A 24,337-nucleotide genomic window follows, 5' to 3' on the forward strand; every position below is an offset into this window, starting at 1 on the left:
CGGTTTCCTGTTTCAATCTTCTTCTCCTAGAGGAGGAACGACGGGAACCCACTTTGTAAGAGCGAGAATGTATGATCTGTTCCTCCAGGAAGGGCATATATCCATATGTACAGTCTGCTGGAATGGATAGTGTTATAGGCCCTGGTGTGAACTGACATTGTAGAATCCGTCCATGGCCAAAGCAAAATGGTTCCACAGAACCCTTTGAAGGTGAGAGATCATCTACAGCATCTCGCTGACATGTGGAATGTGTTTGGGCTTTGCCAGTAGAAATGGAAGTAACCTGTGCCTGTTCTGAGAATGAAGGAGATTTAGAAACACAGATGTACCAAGAACAATATCAAAGTCCCATTCATCTTTTGTGTTGAATTTTAGGCCTCCCTCAGATGTCAAAGGAGATGTCAGAGATTCGGGGTCATCAGATTCCTGGCATGAGCAAACATCATCAGAATTTGATCTATTGAGTCTTCCTTGTACTGTGGTTGTCTGGTGAGTTCTGATTTTCATACATCAGGATGGCATGGGGTCCTCTTTGAAAGAGGAAGAAGCTTGAAACTCCTCTACCTGAGAGGATCTATGTGTGAACTTACAGTCTACAGGAAGGGACAGCGTTATAGGCCCTTGAATAACTGCAAAGACTGACAAGATTCAGGTAAAGTGCACCATTCATCCAGCAATCCCTCTGCAGTGGAGTCTTCAGCCAGAACTTCTCTCTCACTTGTGCATGATGTTAAGGCCCCTCCAAGAGATCGGAAGTAATCTGGCCCTCTACTGAGGAAGAAGGAATGTCTGCCCCTATGGTATTACCAATATCCCATTCAGCAGTTGTGCTAGGATTTAGATCTCCTTCAGATCTTAATTCAGTGCATGTAGTTTGTGGGTCATAGGATTGCTGTGAAATGCCATTGTGATTTGCTTTTGATCAAGTGCGTCTTCCTTCTACAGTAGTTAGCTGTTTTAATCAGCTTCTCCTAGAGAAGGAACATCTGGAACCAAATTTATATGAGGAAGAATGTGTGATCTCTTCCACTGGGAAGGACACATATGTGTATGTCCAGGCTACAGGAATAGATAGTTGTATAGGCACTTGAATGATCTGACAGTGCAGAGTAAAATGATAGAGTAAAATGGTTTTTGAGACCCCTCTGAAGGTGAGGGATTATCAAAAATTCCATCAATCCTTGACTGTGTTTGGTCTCCATCAATAGACATGGAAGCAACTTGTGTATGTTCTGAGAGTACTGGAAAGTATAGAGACCCAGATGTACCAAGAACAATATCAATGTCGCATTCATCTTTTATATTGGATGTTAGGACACACTCAACTGTTAAGGCTTTGGTGGAAGTTTGTTGGTCATAAGATTTCTGGCATGAGCAACAGCCATCAGGATGTGATCTATTCAGGCTTCCTTGTGCAATGGCTGCCTGCTAAATTTTGGAATTCATAGAAGAGCATGGCCTAAGGTCCTCTTTTATAGAGGGGGAATGTGTCAGCTCTTTTTCTTGACAGGGCATATTTGTGAACATCCACTCTACATGTATGGACTGAGTTGTTCTTATTTTATTTAACTGTGGATGCTGAAATGAATGAGGGCCTGAGCAAAATCTGTCCTCAGAAACATCTGGAAGGGGGGAATAATCCAGAACTCTTCCTTCCATTGTGGACGATGCTAAGGCCTTTCCATTCGATCTGGAAACTACTTGGACTTTTTCTGAGAATGTAGTAGCTTCTGGAGACTCAGATGTTGCCATTAAAATATCAGTGTCTCATTCATCATAAGTGCTTGCTGCTAAGACTCCCTGATCTCTTAAGGCAGAGCTTAGAGTTTGTGGATCATATTTCTGCAACTCTTGGTTGTTCAAAACCAGGTCGTGTCCTGGTTTTGATCTAATGAGGTTTCATTATGTAGTGGTTTCCTGTGTGAATCTGCCTCTCCTGCAGCACGACACCCTGGACATAACTTTGTAAGAGGGAGAGTGGGGTAGGGCATAGGTGTGTATGTCCAATCTGCTGGAATGGGTAGTTTTATAGGTCCTTTAGTGAACTTCAAGGGCCGAGAAGAACAAGCACCACATGAAAATGCTTCCTGAAATCTCTCTGAATGTGAGCGATTTTCAAGAACACGGACCTCAAAGATGGAATACACTTGGGCTTCGCCAGTAGAGATGGAAATAACCTGCTTCTGTCCTGAGAATAAAGGAAGCTTTTGGGACCCAGATGTACCAAGTACAACACCAAATTGCCATTCATATTTTATATTGGATGTTAGTCCTTTCTCATCTATTAAGACATTTGTGGGAGTTGGGGTTCATTTAATTTCTTCTCTGAGCAATTGTCATTATTTTGTGATCTACTTAGGCTTTATTGTTCAGTGTCTGCCTGTTGAATTCTGGATTTCATAGAAGAGGTGTTGTTAGGGTCATCTTTTAAACAAGGAGCAAGTGACAGCTCTTTCACCTCAGAAGTCAATTGTCTGAATGTTGAATCTTCAGGCATGGAAAGTGCTGTTGGTCTTTGATTGAACTAAAGGCTGAAAAGAGTAAGGCACACAGCAATATATGTTCACAGGTTCCTCTGTAGGGGAGGCATCATCCAGAATTCCTCCCTCAGAGGTTGATGATGCTATGGCCCATCTGGTAGAGCTGGCATTAACCTGGGCATCTTCTAAGGAAGAAGAAATATCTGGAGAATCAAATGTCCCCATTATAATATCTGTGTCTCATTCTTCAGAAGTATACATTGTTAGGATTCATTCACCTCTTAATGCAGGGCAGGGAGTTTGTTAGTCATATTTTGGCAAATCTAGGGCACTGTGTTCTGGTTTGAATCCACTGAACACTCATTGTGCTGTATTTTCCTGATTCAATCTGCTTCTCCTAGATGAGGAAATCCTGTTCCCCACTTTGTAAGAGGGTGTATGAGTGATCTCTTCCTCTGGGTAGGGCATATATTTGCATGTCCAGTCTGCAGCAATGGATAGTGTTACATGGCCTTGAGTGAAATGCAAGGGCTCACAACAACAAGGGGTAAAGCAAAATTTATTCACAGACTTGTCTGAAGGTGAGCGATTATCCAAAACTCCTCTTTCACTTGTGGGTGGTACTAGAGATCCACCAGTATCTGCTTTTATATTATTGTGAGAATGGGGATTCTCTTTATGGAATGGCAATCTTTTTAATGTTGTAATTGATGTAAAATTATTGGTCAGTCCCGTATTTGCTGAAGGAAATTTCTTAGAAGCATTTTGTTCCAGATGTTTAGAATTTGGACATGATTGGTCTCTGGGAGCTTGCCTAAGTTTTCTTTAAGGACTAAGGGAAAGTTTTGGTCTCCTTTAATACAAGAACAATAAATGAGGCCCTGTTTTGGCTAGGGGAATCTTATGGGTTTGTCTTCCAGATATTTGGAATATCTCTGCATCCAATGGAGAGAGGCAGAAGTGACCCTAGACCCTGAAACAGATTTTGAAGATGGAGCAGTTTTCAGGGACTTATGAATAGATGGGGAATTTACCTATCCACATTGATCAGAGGAAGGTGGTACAGTTTGCGCTGCAAAATTCACTGTGGTCTTTTCTTTGGAATTCCTTAGGATATGTCCTAAAGACCTTATTGAGCCTCTTAGCAGATTAATAAGGAGTTAGTTTTGAATATGTTTGTACAGCATACAACTTCATGATCATAACAGTAGCACAGACATACAGATCAACAATTCAGTACTGTGGCCTCCTGATACTGAGAGGATTGTGTAAGGCAAAAGACATAGTCAACAAGACAAGACAGCCACTCACAGAATGGGAAAAGAATTTCACCCACCCCACATCTATCCAATGGCTGGCTTGTAAAATATACAAAGAAATGTAGAAACTAGTCACCAAAACATTCAGTAATCCAATTAGAATGTTGGGTACAGAACTAAACAGAAAAGACACAACAGGGTTCTACTTCTTGTGGAAGAGGAAATCTACCAACAAATGATAGGACCATGTCCTTCATGGATTAAATTTATTGAGATTATGTACCCTCATATTGGTTAACAGTTTCAGTTGCTTGGAAATGTCCAAACCTTTTGTCAGAGGCTCATTTGGGAAATGAGCCACTATTATATGGTGACAATAAAATATGTAAAATGGAAGATACATTAGGAAATTAAATTCCCCAAGTACAAAACTTCATCACAATTGCTCACTGCTTCTTGGGCCCATGATATGGGGAGAGAGATTACTCTCACAGTTGCTAGGAAACACTTATGATCTGTCTGTCACAATGTGTTTCATCTACAAATAGTAAACCAACCACTCCCACTCATCACCTCACAATTTATCTTCCTGGACATAGGCAGAAGGAACAAATCTCTCTCTGGCTTTAGATATTTTTACTTCTACTGCCGCACAGTATTCTACTAAGTCTTCAGTCCAGGACACATGTATGTAAATGCATTATTACTCCATTTCAGTTGATTTATGAACACTTAGATGTTGCCCATATGCTGCAGTTCCCAAAATGCATACAAACTCATGTTTTTTGTACTTTTTGTTAAGGTTTAAGGCTTCCAGGTATTTCACTCATATTTTGGTACATTTGTAGTTTTACTTTTTATCTTTGTTCTCCATTTTTTAATTTAAATTAGAAACAATATTGTTTTACATGTGAATCCCAGTTCCCTCTACCTCCCCTACTCCCCTGCACCATCTAAATCCCTACCTATCCCATATCATTTCTGCTACCCTGTGTGAGTGAGGTCTTCCCTAGCGGGGGTCTTAAGAGTCTGTCTTATCCTTTGTGATAGGGCCTAGGGTCTCTCCTGTTGTCTAGGCTTAGGGAATATCCCTCTATGTGAAATGGGCTACCAAATTCCATTCCTATGCTAAGGATATGTGCTGATCTGCTAGAAGATGCCACAGAGATTTCTGAAGATTCCTCATTGACACCTGCTTTCATAGGTTCTGGATGAGTTCCATGCTGGATTCTCATGGATCAGTCTGGGGGACAAGTGCTACTCCATGTTCAGATGAGCTTGGTTTCACCAGTCTGATATTGGCCCCTTTGTTCATCACTCATTCTCTGTAACCTGATTCCAGTACGGTCCAGTGATTAGCTCTGTGTATGTGTTTCTACTTGCATAAGATGCTGAAGTCTCTATGATGGCATATATGTTAGTGATCTGTCTCCTTATCACGGGAGGGCATTTAAGCTAGCTTCTTCATTGTTGTTTAGATGCTTATTTGGTGTCATCCTTGTAGACCTTCAGACTATTCCCTAGTGTCTGATTTCTCTTAAACCTGTACTGGCTCCCTATCTGACAGCAACTCTTACTTTTCTCTCCTCTATTCTTCCCCCTACACAACCAGTAGCTTCTCTAACGACACAGTCAGCAATACAAATACTCAGCCCACAGAATGGGAAAAATATCCACCAACCCCATAGGAAACAGAAATCCGATCTCCAGAATTTACAGAGAACTCAAGAAGCTACTTTCCAAAACAACAAATAATCCAATTAAAAAGTGGCATACAGTGGTAAATAAAGAATTCCCAATAGAGGAATCTAAATTGGCAGAAAGACACATAAAAATGAGGTCGACATCCTTAACCATCAGGCAAATTCAAATCTAAACAATGTTTTTGATTTTAATAAGGATGTTATATTTGAAAAATCTGTAATAATGGAAAGAATATTCAGTGCTAAAATGGAGGTCTTTTTCCACTCAAACAGATGGGGGAATATAATAATCACATAATAATCTAATATTTATACAAAACTAGCTTCTCACAATAGCAGTGTTTGGACTCATTTCAAGAATAACCCAGACCATTTGTGATCCCAGGATGCAGAGGTTCTAGAGATGCCCGAAGCATCAGAGGACACACAATGTTACATTTTGTAGGGGAGATCTCAGTTCTATACAGAGAATGTATGAAGGGGACAGAGAAACCTTCCCCCTTGTTTATTGGCTCATAGAGAATTTGGCTTGTTATAATTTGCTTTCCTGCTAATTCTGCCCACAAATTGGTCTTGGAGCTCTGTTATTTTCTTTCTCTTGTTAAACAAGTTTGGAGTTATTCACACCTGCACTGGAATCTGTACTCTTCACGGTGATCCATAGTCTTTAAATCACCATAGGCTATAATGACAGAAAACTCACCTCAATACATGATGATGTTTAAGGATATATAATAGATATTCCTTTTCGTAGAGTAAAATGTCCAATGATAACACTGCATTTCAGCTTCTTGGGGCTTCTTGGACTGACCATATGGGTTCAATCAATTCCACAATGTTTGGAAAATGACATATGCCTTGGGAAAGAGGCAAACACAGGTTAACAGTGAATATAAGGCATTAAATTGACACCCATGCTCACATACATTCCATTGTAAAGCACCAAGAAGTGATTCTTTTCTCTAAATTTCTAATAGATTTGTTTGGGGAATATATTATGTTACTCAAGAAGAAGTTTCCATTTGATAAGTCATGAGCCTACAGAGGCAACTGGATTATTTTTGAGATTTTTGGTGTGTTACCTGAAATAATATTACACACTCTTTGGCAGAAGACACTATATATTCTTTGTATATAAACTTCATTTTATGAAACCATTGTTGTTAACAATGTCCTTGAATCATGTGGACAAGCTTGGGGTTCTCAACAGATTATTTAATGTCAAATATCTGAAAAGATTATTTATCTCTATATTATGAGACAACAGTCTTACCTGTTCTCACTAAAAATAAATATCTATACAGAGAATGGTGTTTTTATCTTTTCTTATCATTGGACTATAAAGTGTGTTTTTAATCTAGGTTCTTTTTAATTTGTGTCAGTATCTGATTTGTACAAGTGATCACATTGTTCATTCTTTGAAATTTGGATAGCTCTAATACAGGATATAGAATCCTAGATTATAATATGTATGTATGATTTTGGGAAACTTTCTGAAATTTTTGAGGCATAGATGGATTTCTCCCTACTTGCCATTTCCTCAAACACTATTCTAAAGTATTAGCTGTCCATGTGCTACCCATTATTCTACCTGTGATGAGAGAGTATCTAAAAATAATAGGCTCCAAAATATGGAAACTGATGGATAACAGACTTTGAAATTTTTGACCTGACAAATCTTGCAGGAATTTTATCTATGATTGAGAGATATTCCATCCAAGTGTAAATGAATCAAATACATTACATTACATGTTTTCTAGCTAGATAAGCCAAAATTCAATTGAAACTTGCAAGGAAACCTCTTCATCTTTCACGGGTTTAAACAATCTTTCATTACATCATGGATACCTCTCCTACTAATATTCTCACTAAGAAAATACACTGCCTTAAACTTCTTACTTCTACATATCCACTTTGACACCTAGTTTCTTATATGCAAATCAAGCTGCAAAGTTCATACTGTTTTCTATTCAAAGTGAGGGCAATATTCATTTGACGTTATATACTGCGACATGAAGTGGTCTGTAATAAAAATTTTCAGGTTTTTTAAATGGACATTTTGCAGTAGAAAATAAAGGAAAGGATGGAAGAAAGAATGAAAGAAGGGAGTATTAACTAAAATAAAAAGATTAAAGAAAAAGAAAATTTAAAATGAATAATAACAGGGAATAATATTAAAGGTAAAGGCTATAAAGTGATTGGGAAAAGACAGGTAGGAAATTAGAAGCAAATAAGGATAAAATAAATGAAACTAGAACGGAAAACTGAGAAGGTAATGATTATAATTTCAGTAGTGTACATTCTAATTAGTTGAATTTAAGTTATATAACAATAACTAATGGTAAAGAGGCCATGAATATGCTAAAGAAAAGACATAAGTGATAGTCTTCATACATGCAATTAAGATTTTATTATAGTATAATTTAATCAAGTAAGGTGGATATCACACAAAATATTGTTTTATTCCACTAAGAAGACTATTTCTTTCATGTTCATCAAGACCATTATTTCTTCTATAAAATTCTCTAGGTTTAATTCATCCGGGGTTTACGTTCATGCACATTGCCACAGACATTGTTGGATAGTTTTGCTAGTTTTTGAGATTTCACTATTTAAAGTTATATGAAATTGGAAAGGACACAATATAAATTGAATGTTTGGGAGCCCCCCTATCAAGCAGAAATGACAATCAAATCATAACCTTAACAGTGAAAACATAGCAAACACCAAGTAGATCAAAATTATCCCCTCAACTCTAATGGTAGTGAAAGAATAGCCAGGATAGGTTGTGTCCCCTGGACATGTGGCATGGTTTGATATAAAGAGCCAATGAATAAGTAGGGAAAATGAAGGGCACTCCATAAAATTTGAATCTCTCTTTAGAATTCTAGATTGTCTGTTTTCCACAAAGCATGAAGTAAAATTCTCCTGGAATGGTCCAAACTTACCCAGAATCCATATGTAGACTCCAGGAATAATACATTTTATTTCTTGCTTTACATGGCCATGATTGAAGTGTGAGAGTGTGACTTTTAATACTTCACATTAAAGGATTCTAGATCCCAGTATGCCTTGGGATTGTACAGATTCCATCAGGGCCTCTATTTTTAAATATCCTTGAATTCAGTAGATGAAACAACCTTGACCATGTCTGTGGAATGCAGACTCTAAAACAGACTTGTATAGTCCTTAAAATAGATTAAGTAGGACAGATATATCATTAGAGAAAAACACCTTCCTCATTATTCTTAATCCATTTTAAGATATAGCTTGAAGCGGGGGTTGGCGGCACACATCTTTATTCCCAGAACTAGCGAGTGAGAGGCAGTTGGTTCTCTGTTAGTTTGAGACAAGCTAAAGTGGGAAATTACCAATACGGAGCCAAGTAGAAATATAAGGGCATTTAATAGTGAAAAGCCTTACTTACAGAGTGACCTAGCCAGCCAGCGCAGCTACAGTCTGTGCAGCAAGCCAAAAGGGTGAAAACTGAAAGTTAAACCCAGCCAACTGAAACTCTTACTCTAAGTCACCATGACCATGCCCTCACAGGTATAGTAAGGCAGACCAGTAGCCAGCCCCTAAACAGGTGTGGTTACAGGTTCCCTTACAATTCACCGTTTAGTCTAAAAGAAGATTAAAATTTAACAGTGTAAAGTATCCAAAATTAACAATCATAAATGTGAAATATAAGAAAAACAATCTGCTGTTGTCACATCCTAACTATCTATTTTAATTACACCCTAAAGTCATCTGAAAGAGGTGTCCAAGACTGAACACCTCCTTCCAATCCCAACCATAAACAATAGGAAGCTATCTCTTACTAGTTATATATAGTATCCTAAATGACAACAATGGGCATAGCAGGGCATAGCATCCTCCAAGTTACTTCCTGCTGAATTGGGACAATGATAGACTAGTGGGGTCCTGTAGGAAGAAAATGTTAGTATAGTGAAGGTCTTGAGTGGATTGTATCCAGTCGATGTTAGAGGGATTTACTTGATTGAAGATCTTGCTTGAAATCCTCAACTTGATTGAAGTCTATACCCGAAGCTCTGGTGGGTGTGTCAGTTGAAATGGAGCAAGTTGGATCCAGTGCAATGGAGGAGGTATGGCCCATTTTCTTTCCATGGTGTCCAGGGTTGGCTGTCAGGCAGGTCTTCATTGGCTGTGTGGGACTCAACCATAAACAGTTAGCAGAGAAATGTTTGCTTGTGTATGTCCACATGCTGGGAAAGGCAACCATGGGAGCATAACAATTATGAGAGGGTGGATACCTTGAAAGAAAGATCCAAGAATAGACAATGACAGTCCCCAAATTATTCTTCTATTCTGTATTACATGGATTGGTTTCTTGATACAATACTGAAACTCTAAAATTTAGTTAAATAACGTGCTTGGATTTTAGAGGAGGAAAGCCAAATCTGCCTCTAAGTCCAGCATTGGTTTAATTGAATAATGACTAGGAAATAGAGTTCTCTGAGAGACAGCTGTAAAGTTTACTGTATGGCACCTTCCTTTTGATGGTTATAACTACCTTCTCTTCTTAAGTATCTACCCAGGGAGTGTCCTTTGCCTTTCGGGAGATGAGTATTCCTGTGAAGATAAAAGCAAATCACTTCCCTCTCCTTTGGGAGGTTTCTATTTAGTTTATAAGATACCCCTTACTAGAATACCTGTCATTTATCCTCGTCGAGAGGTTTTCCCTTTTCATCTCGAATCTTCATCAACTTTGATGGTATCCAGAGTTTTTCTTCTCATGTGGAAACCAATGCAAAACCCCTACCCCAACGTAACACATGTCCTGGTTTCCATACAGACGTTAGTACATCTTTGAAGTATACCGGCTGATTGAGTTCAGCAATTTTTTCTGTAGTCCAGTGTCTTTCCACAGCTGTTTGTCCTTTTTCATTGGCATTAAGAAAGTTTAATGTTAATAAAGCATTATGCAACCTATGTTTTGGGGGTTTAGTCTTCCAAGCTTGTTAGTTGTGCATCTCCTTTAGTGTTCTATTAGATCTCTCAAGCACTGCTTGGCCTGTAGGATTGTGTAGTATAGTGGTAACATGCTTTATGTTATAAAATTTGAAAATTGTTCTAATTTTGTGGAGACTTATACTGGAGCATTGTCAGTTTTTATTTGTGCACTTATACCCATATCTGCCATCACCTCTAGTAGGTGTGTGATAACAGAATCAGCTTTTTCAGAGTTAAGAGCAGTAGACCATTGGAACCCAGAGAATGTGTCTATAGTATGATGTACATATTTCAAATTTCCAAATTCTGCAAAGCGAAAGACATCCATCTGCAAAATTTCATTTCTCCGAATGTCCTTGGGATTACAACCTGCTGGCAATGGAGTTTGTTTATAAAAGGAACAAGTAGGACAGTTTCTCTCTATCTCCTCGGCTTGTTGCCAAGAGATGGAGAAGTCCGTTTTCAAACCTTTGCTATTTACATGAAGTTTCTTATGAAATTCTGAGGCTTCTAGCACACTTCCAATTAATAAAGGATCAATCTCATCATTGCCTTGTGCTAGTGGGTCTGGCAGACCCGTATGGTATCTGGAAAGGCCTATTTAATAGGTTCCCCGTGTGACCCATAAACCATGGTAATTCTCTTAGGTGAATAACATTTTGAATTTGCTCAAATAACATTCTGACTTGACTATTACTAGACCCTGTGCATGGGACTGTCTCTACTACCTTATAAGCCTTAAAGACATAGTGACTGTCAGTATACAAATTAAATAAATTATTTACCATGATCTAAAAGACCACTGCAACAGCTCGCAATTTGATTATTTGATCTGAAGTCCAAGCTGTCTGCACTATCTATTCCTTTCTATTGATATCCTATGTAAGTGACTCTCCCAATAGAACCATTGGTTAAAAACTAACATAGCATACTATTACAGGACTGCTATTTACAATTTTGGAAATACAAAAGGATGCATTAGTGTAAATTTTAACAGTCCATGAGTTAGAAACTGATTATCAATTCTTCCTGAAAACTAAGCAAAGGCCATCTTCCATGAATCATTGTTCTGAAATAACCTACTAAACTGTTGCTTAAGGTAGGGCACATGTATCATATTTGCTTCTCTCCTAAAATACATTCTAGAATCTATATGGCATTTCTGTATCATGTAATCTACTGTTTTAAAATAAGGGCTTAATATTTAGGCTTGTGAGACAGGTAGGCGCAACCACCATAATGGTTCCATCTGCTATAGAATCGAAGTTGGACTATGTTTTGTGGGGAGCACATAAGCTTCCCAATGTTTTTGTATAGTCAATATATCTGATGATGCTGAATCACCTCCTCTAATTATAGAACTTGTCTACCTTCTTAGCTGTTTGTGGAAATCTAGATCATTATCTCCTTATAGAACCTTTCTTACAGGATTCAAATCATCATTAGATGTTCCAAAAAAGGTACTTAAACAATGAATATTTTATTACAGCTTTTTAAAAACTCTTTTAAATATTTTAAACTATCATTTCCAATAGCTATCTTTTAAGTCTTAATTTCTTTAGAATACAACATATGTCTTTAAAAAATTTTTAAGATTTATTTAAAGTTTCTAAGTAGCCTTTTCTAATCTAACCTACGAAGCTGACCAGCTGATGAGACTTCATTTGCATATTAGCTGACCTGGCCTAATTTGCATTTGCAAAGACACATTCAAGCTGTGAATCTAACAGGATTGCTCTCTCCTGAGGCTTTTCATAAACCCTTTTTAAAATCATGTATCAATTTTTATTTTCTAGATTTTCCTTTTTTAACCATAAAAATTTAGGAAGATCTGTATATTCTCATCTGCCAAATATTTACAGAATCATCCATAGATTCTTCATATCTCTAAGCTAATGCTATAGGATTTTGCTAACTTTTTTATTGACTATCTCCTAGGGCTCAAATCATTAATTTTTTCCTGTTAAGATATTGACTAACTTACCGGATGCTCTTTTTGACCATATTAAAGTGATTTTGATATTTTTTAAACTATATCTGAGGCAATGTAAATATCTCTCTAATCATATCCAACACAATTTAGGCATTTCCATTCATCTTCATTCATAAATTTGCAATCACATCACACATCCAAGTGTGGCCACACCTTTCATTCAAAACTTGCATACGTCTCACAGTTCTCCTTTGCCTAGGTTACGATCACTTTGTTGAAAAGAAAAATACCTAATTGGAATTTCTCCTAACATAGTAGGTATAGTCAATTCTTGAAATATGAGCATCCAAAATTTGACCAAATGTAAGCCTAAATATGTTGCCCTTTCTTCTTTATAAGTCTGAAAATCAGTTTCTGTCTGGCTGTACCAATACCATTTATATACATTGACTAGTCATCAGCCTTGGCGGCATCTCCCAAGGCTGTATGTTACCCTGGGGAAGCAGGCTGTCTGCTGCCCCCTCAGCCATTTTGTCTAGCCTGCTGCAGACACCGGCATGAGGTGGCACCAAGCTGCTGGCTGAGGGCTAGCAGCCTGAGGCAGCTGCCATGGCTGACCTCGGCTTTAGCTTGACTCTTCGCTCTGGGCCGCAGTAAAAAACTGTGGCTGTATTTTGAGCACAAGCCTGATCCCCTATTTTCTCTTTTTTGGAGACTCTATCTGACTTGGTGCGCTTCCTGAACTTGTGCAAAGTTAACTCTAGGGCCGAACACGCAACAAATCTGGAAGAAAAAGTGGCGGACTCTCTGTTTCTCGGAATGGCCTGCTCTCAATACAGGCTGGCCGAGAGACAGTACCTTTGATCTCACTACTATCTTACATGTCAAAACTCGTGTTTTCCAGCCAGGACCTTGGGGCTACCCCGATCAGGTACCCTATGTTATCACCTGGGAGAGCCTGAGCCGTGATCCTCCTCCCTGAGTCAGGCCCTTCCTCCCACCCCCTTTCGGGACCCCTCCCAATCACTCTGCCTTTGCCTGTTCCACTCATCCCTACTCCTTCTGCACCCCCTTCGACTTCTTCCTTGTTCCCCTTGACATAGCCTCGATCTCCCAAGCCTAGGCCCAAAGCCCCTACCATCTTGCCCGATACACAGGAGGATCTCCTCCTCCTGGAACGCCCTCCTCCATACCCTAATACCGAGCAGGCAGCACCCCAGCTCCCAACACCTGACCAGAGCCCCCCCTCACCGAGCTCTACTACCGGATACCCCGGGGACCCGTCGCCACCGTCCACCCGACTTCGGTCTCGAAGAGACAGAACTCTGGATGGGGCTGACAGCTCTGGAATCTCCCAGGCCTATCCCCACTGGTCAATCCAGATAAATAGTATTCAGCCACTCAAAGTTCCCACATTAGATCTTCCTCTTCCGGTACGTCCCTGGGAAAACCGTCCATCATCTGACCATGCAACCCTCTGACACCTGGACATAAGAAATATTTAGTTTTCTAAACTTAACCTCATCTACTACACTGCTGACAACACACGACTGTGCCACACATTCTGGAAATTGGCAGGCAAATCAATGGAACTAGAAGAAACCATCCTGCATAAGGTAACCAGTCACAAAAAAGACAAACATAGTATGGACTCACTCATATATGGATTTTAGACATAGAGCAAAGGATTACCAGCCTACAATCCATACCACCAGAGGATGTAAGAAACAAGGAGGAACCCAAGAGAAGAATGCATGGTTCCCACAGAGAAAGGGAAGGGAACATGATCTCCTGAGCTAATTAGGAGCATAGCGGTTTGGGGAGAGGAAGCTGGGAGAGAGGGGGAGAAAAGGAGGGAAGAGGAGGAAATCGGGAGCAAGAAGATTGAGTTGGTGGAATAATAGAGGAGACCAGGATGAGAGACACCATAATAGAAGGAGCCACAATAGGATCTCGGAGAAATCTGGAACTAGGGAGATTTCCAGAGTTCTAAAAGGATAACACCAACTGATAACCAAAGCAATAGTGGAGGGGATAACCTAAATACCCTTCCTGTATAATGAGCCTGAGCAGAGGCAGACACCTTCTAGCTGAACATTTTAAGAACCCTTTTGCCACTGTTCTCAAAGCAATTAGATGAATCTGCAGGTGAGTAATGAAGACCAACAATCTCATTTTCAGGTAACATAGACCTAAGCAAGCTTCTGTTCACTTCTAATACAAATCACTTTGTTAAGCATACTAGAGGAATAAGAGATACATAGGAGATACATTAAGTCCATGCCAACTAGGTATCACTGTAGTAAATTATCTTTCCTTCAGTCTTGGCTTTCACATTTATATCCATATTTTAAAACTCTTCAAGCTAGAAATGCACTCTAATCTATTATCTGCTAGTCTTCAGCACTGGATCATTTAACTAAAAGTAAACATTATGTTCATCCCAAGAAACAAAGGTCAATGAAAGGGACTTTTCATGGTTATATGTTCATCACTTCATTAGGAAGAAACTACCATGTCGTAGACAGGATTTAAATGTCAATAACAAAGTACAATCTGTAAGTCATGCAGGAATCATTTCTCTAGAAAAAGCCTTGTCATTTCACTAAAAATCATACTGAACACAAACTGAAGCTCTGCATTATAACCAAACAATCCTACATCTACTACATAACAATCCTCTTTACTATCCTGAAATATTAGTATGCAGAGACACACCTCTGGTCCAAAAGAAAAAAAAGCTAGAATTGGATCTGGTTCCTGAATATGAAATCCTTCCTTTACACACACACACACACACACCCAGGACAGCCATGAGGTTCTACATGAATGGGGGTGTGTCGACCTGGAAGCTCTCAGCATCCCATCGATGATAAAGACCAAACACAGGCATCCTTTCATCTTCGGAGAGCCCTCAGTTCCATGTTGTAGAACTAGATTCAATTCTTGTTAGCCATCTTTTCTGGTGATTCTTAACCATACTGCCATGACCAGTGAGGTTACATACGCTCATTATGGTTAACAGTTCCAGGTACTTGAAAATGGGTAAAATTTTTCTATATGCTCATTTGGAGATTTAAGTCCAGTGTAACTGGGAGGTAGTATTGAAGAAATTTCTACAGTAGTCCATTTCCTGAATATAACTGTACCAAAGACACTCAGTAATAGGGTCTCGTGAAATTGAGATGTTTCTGTAAAGGAAAAGACATAGTCAACAAGACAATATAGCAGCAAACAGAGTAAAGAAAAGATATTTACCAATCCCACCTCTAGCCAATGTTTGATTTCTAAAATATACAAATGACTGAAGAATCCAGTCACCAAAACAACAAATAATCTAATTTAAAACTTGGGTACAGAACTAAAGAGAGAATTCACAATAGGGTTTTACTTCTTATGGAAGAGAAAATCTACTAATAAAAGACTTGGAAGAGGTACTTCATAGACTATAGTTATTGAGATAGATGCCCTCATGTTGGTTAACAGATCTAGTTTCTTCGAAATGCCCAAACCTTGTGTCATAGGCTCAATAGACAAATCAATTCCATTTTTTGGTGTCCTTAAATGTTGTACAATGTCATTACCTTAGGATATTAAAATCCCCAAAGGCAAAACTCCATGTGAGTTGCCCCATGTTTTCTTGGCCCATGATATGGGCAGAGAGATTTCTGTCAAATTTGCCATGAAACACTTAGCATCTGTCTGTCACAATCTATTACATCCTCAAATTCTAACCAACAACCCCCAGTCATGACTTCACAATATATCTTCCTGTACTCGGGCAGAAGTCAAAAGTCTCTCTCTGTCAATAAGTATTTTTACTTCTGCTTCACCACAGTAATAAACTATAGCAACAGCCCAGTACACATGTGAGTAAATGCATATTTATGCTATTCAAGCTGATTGATGACCACTTAGATATATGCCATATGCTGCATTTCCCAAAATGGATGCAAACCTATGTTTATTGTACTTTTATTGATGACTTAAGTCTTCCTGGTTTTTCACTCATATATTTTGGTACATTAGCTGTGGTACTTTATAGATTTTTCCCTCATTTTTTATTTAAAATAAAAACAAGATTGTTTTACCTGTCAATCCCAGTTGCCACTTCCTCCACTGTTTGCCTGCACCTCAATAATACTCTACATATCCCATAACATTTCTGCACCCGTGGGAGAGTGAATTCTTCCATGAGGGCAGTTATAATTCTGTCATATCCTGTAGGGTGAGGCCTAGGTACTCCCCTTTAGCCTAGGCTATGGAAGTATACCCCTGTGTGGAATGGGCTCCCAAAATCCATTCCTATGCTATGGATATGTACTTATGTAGTACAAGAGTTCATAGGGTCGTGATCAGTTCCATGCTTGTTACCCAGTGATCAGTCTGGGGGCCAAGTGATCACCCTTGTTCAGGTCAGCTGTTTCTGGGAGTTTCCACAGTCTGGTCTTGACCACTGTGCTCATCCCTCTTCCTTCTCTGTAACTGTATTCCATTTCACTTCAGTGTTTAACCGAGGGTGTCTGCTTCTACTTCCATCAGCTGCTGAATGAAGGTGCTATGGTGACACATAAGTTATTCATCTATCTCATTATCAGTTAATGACATTGAAGGTAGCCTGTCCACTGTTGTTTGGATGGTTACTTGGAGCCATATTTGTAGAGTTCCATACATATTCGTTGTGGCTGATTTCTGCTTAAACCTATCCTGGTTCCCTATATGATGGTGTCTCTTGTTTTGGTTTCCTCCGACACGCTGAGGCCCAGTGTGAGTTCTGTGTCCATCTGCTGACCCAGGATCCTAGTTTGGCATTAGGATCTCACACGCCGAGACCCAGTGGAAGTTCTACTGGCCCAGGATCCGAGTTTGACAGCAGGATCCGACACCCCAGGCCCAAAGGCAGTTCTGCTTCCATACGCTGGACAAGGTAGGCCAGGTGCTGTTTCCAGTTCCATTGGTTGTCACTACTTAGAGTCATCTGACACTAGTGATCTGTGAGCCTGATCTGAGTTTGGCGTCGGGCTCCTACATGCTGAGGCCCAGTGTCAGTTCTGCATCCATCTGCCATCACAGGCTATGAGTTCTTGGCGGGTCCCGATGCGCCGAGGACCAGTGTCAGTTCTGTGTCCATCCACTGCCCCGGGTAGGCCAGGGGTTGTTTCCAGTTACATTTGTTCAATGTTCAGTTTCTATGTTGGAGTTTCACATTCCAAGTAAACAAACACCAACACTGTTGCTGTGAAGTCCATGGAGGGTCTCTCTCTGGGACATCTCTCCATGCCCATGCTTGGGTGAGTGGCAAAATGCAGAGATAATTTTCTCGGATAGACCAAATGATGAGATACCCCTTCAGATCAGTGTGTATCCCAAGGATGAGTTCCAACACTACATTGGCTGAATCGCCTGTGGGTTTCAGAATTATTTGTTTGGCAGTTTCTTCCCTCCACTGTTCAGACCCCTGTGTTGTATCAACTGTTCTGGCATTTTTTTGTTCCACAATTGTCATTGAGTTAAGAGTGACTATGTCTTCTGAGATGTTGGGAACTGGGCCTCCTTCATCCACCTCCATTGGAATTACATCTTACGTTTAGGGAATCTAGCGGTTATAGTTACTGTGGAAAAAACATTCAATGCCTTTATGTGGAAGAATGGCAAATACTCTAAGAAGTACATCAATGGAATAAGAAAATGAAAGGAATCATATTACTGTAAAAAATGGTTAGCTTCTTCCAGGAATATTTAAATTTCATTTCTGAGATTAGATGGAAAGATCATTGGACTGCAGATACTTGGGTGCATGAGATGATGTCAGCAGCAGGACAGAGTTCATTAGGCAGAGACAGCATCCTCCATGAGTATGTTGTGAGCCTGCCTCTGGGCGTGATATGCACTTTCCCTAGCCTAGACTAAGCCTTGGCCTTTCTTTGTGTCTGTCTTCCATTTCAATCTCAAATTCTCTCTCTATCACTCACTGTCTGTCTTTGTCTCTGTGTATCTCTGTCTCTCACTGTCTGTGTCTCTATGTATATGTCTCCACACTCTAGGCTGGAGTCTATAATTCTACCTGCTTTGCAATGTGTTTGCTTGCTATACAAAGACAAAGTCTCTGTCTCTCTGTCTGGTCATCTGTTTTACCTCTCCACCCTGGGTGAATACCTACAGCTGTACTTGCTCTGGACAGGTCTCTACCTAAACTAGCTTTTGTCTATCCATTTGTATGTGTCCCTTTCTCTCTCTCTCTCTCTCTCTCTCTCTCTCTCTCTCTCTCTCTCTCTCTGTGTGTGTGTGTGTGTGTGTGTGTTGTGTGTGTGTGTGTGTGTGTGTGTGTGTGTGTGTGTGTGTGTGTGTGTCTGTCTCTCTGTCCTGTAGCATGCTAAACCTCTCTACAATGGCATAATTAAGGTGCTTTTTTATTGTCCAAAAGATACCCATCCTATTGCAAAATGAGAATGCTTTCAGCCAAGTTGCTTCTATCATAAAGAGGCAACTGAGATGTCTCCAATTTATGTTTTTGTTTAACCCTAAATATTCCTGTAAATTCAGGGTGCTGAATGAGACCCAGACAAACAGTTACAAACATGCACTCCAAATAAATAGTATTCCTGCTGTCAATGAATCCCAGATTCCTTTCCTCCTCATCTGGGATCCCTCTCTCAGCAACGACTCCCTCATCTGACCACTCACCCCTATCATACCAGGACTTCTGAAACATTTTCTATTTTAAACTTAACCTCATCTCCTACAATGCTGAAATGGGGCGAGGTCTAGGAGACACAAGTGTGTTCCACAAGGCCTGTACAAGGAAGGAGCAACCAGATAAATCAGGAAGTGTTAGTACTACAACTTTCTCAGGTCACCCAATGATGGTCAATGTCCCTACGTCAGCAGGATGCAGTTTTGAGAACTCCATATCCTTATTCATTAATTGCACTTTCTAACACCCCAACATTCAGTATTCAGAGAAAGTGGAAATGAAAGGCGCAGGCATCAGGTTGGCCTGTCCAAGGCACCTGGCAAGATGCACTGACTCAGCCAGTACTCTGTTCAGTCCAGGATCCATGGTTACTAAGTCTGCAGGCAGGTTTAAAAGACCCCTTTAAAAGACGGTGCCCGACCCACTTATCCTCTCTTATTTTTTCTGTCTCTCTGTCTCTCTCTATCTCTTTCACTATCTATCTATGTATCTATCTATGTATCTATGTATCTATGTATCTATCTATCTATCTATCTATCTATCTATCTATCTATCTATCTATCCATCTGTCATTTCCCTCTCACCTTCCACTTCCTCTCTGCTATCTGCTCTTTCCTATTCTTCTGTCCCTGTTTGTCTCTTCTACTGTCTCCCCCATTGACGCTCTCCCACCCTGTCTAAAATCTTTAGTTCATGGACTTTTAAGGTAGGTGTTCCATTGCTCAGTGTTCAGTTCCCATTTCGAACTTTCCCCTTCCACGTAAACAAAAGACCAACACTGGTGCTGTGAAAACCGTGAAGGGTCTCTCTCTCTCTGTGACCTCTCTCCATGCCTATGCTTGGGTGATAGGGAAATCACAGAGACAATTTTCTTGGACTGACCAAACGGTGAGACCCCCCTTCAGGTTGGTGTGTATGCCAAGTTTGAGTTCTAACACTCCTTTCGCTGAATCATTTCAGTTTTAAGCATTATGCCTTCGTCAATTTCTTCCCTCCTCATTTAGGAATTCTGTGTCGACTTGAATGTTCAGGCAATTTATTCTGCCCTTGTCCATGAGTTCAAGCTGACTCTGATTTCCGACATTGGAAGTACCAAGCCTTCTTCGGCCTTACCCATGGGATATACATCATATGATTAAGGGATCCTTCTGGTTACTATTACCATGGAAAAACTGTTCGAATGCTTTAAGGGATGAATGTCGTGTTCACACAAGATGTGCATCAATGGACTAAGAAAATCAAAAGACACACATTACTCAACAAAGTTTAGTTTTGCATGGTAGCTTCTTCAAGGAAGGTTTAAATTCCATGTATTAGATTAGATTGAAGGATCATCGGACTGAAGGTAGTTGGGTGCACCAAATAATGACAGCAGCAGGACAGAGCTCATGAGTCAGAGACAGCATCCTCCATGATAATGTTAGGACCCTTCCTTGGACCAGGTATTCACTTATCTCAGCCTACATTAGGCCTTTGTTCTCTGTGTGTCTCTCTGTCTGTTTGTTTGAATTTTCATCTCTTAATCTGTATCACTCACTGTCACTGTCTCTTTGAATCACTGTCTCTCATTGGCTTTTTCTGTATATGTCTCTTCACCTTGGTAGGTCTCTACAACTCTACCTGATTTGAAATGGGCCTGAGGGCTAACTGAGCCTCTCTCTCTCTCTCTCTCTCTCTCTCTCTCTCTCTCTCCCACTGTCTCACTCTCTCACTCTGTCTCTGGCCTTCTGCCATTGCCTCAGAAACATGGGTTAACACCAGCAGCTCAGGACTTCCTCAGGACTGTTCTCCACTAAATCTGATCCTTTTGTCTATCTGTCGTCATGTGTCTCTCTCGTTGTGTGTGTCTGTCTGTCTATCAGAGTAGTGAAGAGCATGCTAAACCATTCTAAAATGGCAAAATTAAGGTGCTTTTTTATGGCCCTATGGATACACTTATTTTTCAGACATGTGAATGTTTTCAGCCAAGTTGCTTTTATCAAAAAAGGCAGCTGATGTGGCTCTAATTTATCGTTTTTTCAAACCAGGAGTATTCCTGTAAGTTTCAGGGAGCTGACTGGGACCCATGCAAAAAGTCCAAAGATTCACTCCAGATAAATAGTATTCAGTCCCTCTATGATCATAGATTCCCCTCCTCCTCATCTGTTTCCTTTCCCTGGGAAAACCCACCTTCAACTGGCCATGCAACCCTTTGTCACCAGGAATTGAGAAATATTTTTTCTAAACTTAGCCTCATCTCCTACACTGCAGACATCTGCCGAAGTATAGGATGCCCAAGAAAGTGCCACACATTCTGGAAATCCTTGGAACAACTACGTACTCCAGGGTGTGGTAGTAACCCACTATTCTCAGGGACCCCTAAGATGGTAAATTATGCTACATCAAAAAGAAGCAGTCTTGACAATTCAACATTGTTATTCCCTAACTTGCCAAGTCTAAAATGCCAGATTTCCATAATCTGTGAAAGTGTGAATGAAAGGCCCTGGCATGGGGCTACCTGCCCATGACACCTGGAAGGGTGCAATCACTCAGCATGTACTCTGATAAGTCCAGGGTTCCATGGGTACTAAGTCTGCAGGCACAGTTATAGGATGCCTTTAAAAGATATATCCCCACCCACTGCTGATGTCTTATTCTCTCTGTCACCTTCTAATAACTCTCCGCAATCTGCTATCTTGTATCTTCCTCTGACTCTCTTCATCTCTTCTCCTGTCTCCCTCACTCACCCACTCCAACCATGTCAGAAAATCTAAAGTTCATGGACAATCAAAGATTCGTGTACTCAGGGTTCGGTCTCCATAGAGAGCTTTCCCCTTCCACGTAAACAAATGATCAATCCTGGAGTTGTGAATGCCATGGAGTCTCTCTCTCTCTGTGAACTCTCTCCATACCCAGGCTCGGTTGAGCGGGACATCACAGAGATCTTTTACTGGAACTGACAAAACAGTGAAATAACCCATTAGTTCGGTGTGTTTCCCAAGGATGAGGTCCACCACCACATTCGCTGAATCACCTGTGTGTTTCAGAATTATGTCTTTGAGAGATTCTTCCCTCCACTGTTAGGACCCCTGTGTTTTATCAACTATTCTGGCATTTGTTGTTCCACGATTGTCGTTGAGTTAAGGCTGACTCTGTCTTCTGAGACGCTGGTAACCGAGCCTACTTCAGCCACCACCACTGGAATTACATCTTATGTTTAAGGGAATCTATCAGTTACTGTTACCATGGAAAAAAATTCAATGCTTTTGTGTGGAGGAATATCAAATACCCTAAGAAGTACATCAATGGACTAAGAAAATGAAAGGAATCCCATTACTTGTTCTAGACTGGTCTCCACCGAAATTGATCTTTCATCGGTCCCTTTTTATGTCTCTCTCTCTCTCTCTCTCTCTCTCTCTCTCTCTCTCTCTCTCTCTTCTGTGTGTGTGTGTGTGTCTGTGTGTGTGTGTCTGTACGAGTACTGAAGAGCATGCTAAACCTCCTTACAATGGCAAAATTAAGGTCCTTTTTGTATTGTCCGAAAGATACCTTTCCCATTCCAAACTGAGAATGTTTTCAGCCAAGTCGCTTCTATCATAAAGAGGCAGCTGATGTGTCTCCGATTTATGTTTTTGGTACACCCAAAATATTCCTGTAAGTTCCAGGAAGCTGAAAGCGAGCCATGCAAAGAGGTCCAAAGATGCAATCCAGGTAAATCATATTAAGCCACTCAATGATCCCAGATTCCTTTCCTCCTCATCGGGAATCCCTTTCTCAGGAGCCACTTCCTCATCTGACCACTAACCCCTCTGATATCAGGCCTTTAGAAACATTTTCTTTTCTAAACTTAACCTCATCTCCTTCACTACTGATATCTGGTGAGGTCTAGGAGGCCCGAGTGTGTGCTATACGACCTGTACAAGGAAGGAGCAACCAGATACTCCAGGATGTGGTAGTACCACAACTTTATCAGTACCCCAATGATGGACATTGCCTCTATATCAGCAGGATGCCATCTTTAGGTCTTGACTTCCACATTCCCTAAATTGCCAACTCTACCACCCCAACATTCAGTATTCAGGGAAAGTTGGAATGAAAGTTCTAGGCATCAGGATGTCCTGTCCAAGGCACCGGGCATGATTCACTCATTCAGGCACTACACTGTTCATTCTAAGCTTCCACGAGTACTAAATCTGTAGGGTGGTTTAAAGGACAGATCCCGGCCCTCTCAGGCTCTCTTATTCTCACTCTGTATCTCTGTCTCTGTCTCTGTCTCTGTCTCTGTCTCTCTCTCTCTCTCTCTCTTACCTTTCTCCTCCTCTCAGCTATCTGTTCTCTGCTCTTCCTATTACCCACTTGGTCTCTCTCTTGGGTCCACCACTCATCCTCTCCCACACTGACAGAAATCCTTGGTTCATGGACATTCTAGGGTTGGTGTTCCATTGCTCAGTGTTCAATTTCCATAGTGGGATTTCCCCTTCCACATAAACAAAGACCTACACTCGAGCTGTGAAAGCAGTGGAGGGTCTCTCTCTGTGACCTCTTTCCATACCCAGGCTTGGTTGTGCGGGACACCACAGAGATTTTTTGGGGCACTAACCAAACAGTGAAACACACTATCATGTCCATGTGTTTCCCAAGGATGAGGTCTACCACCATATTTGCTGAATCAACTGTGTGTTTCACATTTACTCCTGTGGGAAGTTCTTCCTTCTACTGAAAGCACCCCTGTGTCATATCAACTGCTGGGTTATTTTTGGTTCCACAATGTCGATGAGGTCAGGCTGACTCCATGTTCTGAGATGTTGGGTACCAAGCCTCCTACAGCCACCCCCATTGGAAGTAACTCTTATGATTACGGGAATCTAGTGGTTACGGTTAATGTGGCAAATCCATTCAATGTCTTTTTGTAGAGGAATGGCAAAAACACTAAGAAGTACACCAAGTGACTATGAAAATGAAAAGAATCAGAATACTGTAAAAAAGTTGAGTTTTCAATGATAGGTTTAAATTCCATTTCTTAGATTAGATTGAAAGATCATTGGACTGCAGGTAGTTGGTTGCATGGGATGATGTAAGCAGCAGTCAGAGTTCATTAGGCCGAGACAGCATCCTCTAAGACTGTGTTGGGAGCCTGCCTCTGGACCTGATGTTCCCTTAGTTCAACCTAAACTAATCATTGGCTTGTTTGTGAGTCTGTCTTTCTCTTTGTCTCTCATTTCATTCTCTAACTCTCCCTCTCTCTAGCACTCATTATCTCTGTCTCTATGTATCTCTGTCTCTCAGTCTCTGTGTCTCTCTGTGTATGTCTCTAC

This window comes from Cricetulus griseus, unplaced genomic scaffold (assembly GCF_003668045.3).
Source record: "Cricetulus griseus strain 17A/GY unplaced genomic scaffold, alternate assembly CriGri-PICRH-1.0 unplaced_scaffold_2, whole genome shotgun sequence".
NCBI classification, from domain to species: Eukaryota; Metazoa; Chordata; class Mammalia; order Rodentia; family Cricetidae; genus Cricetulus; species Cricetulus griseus.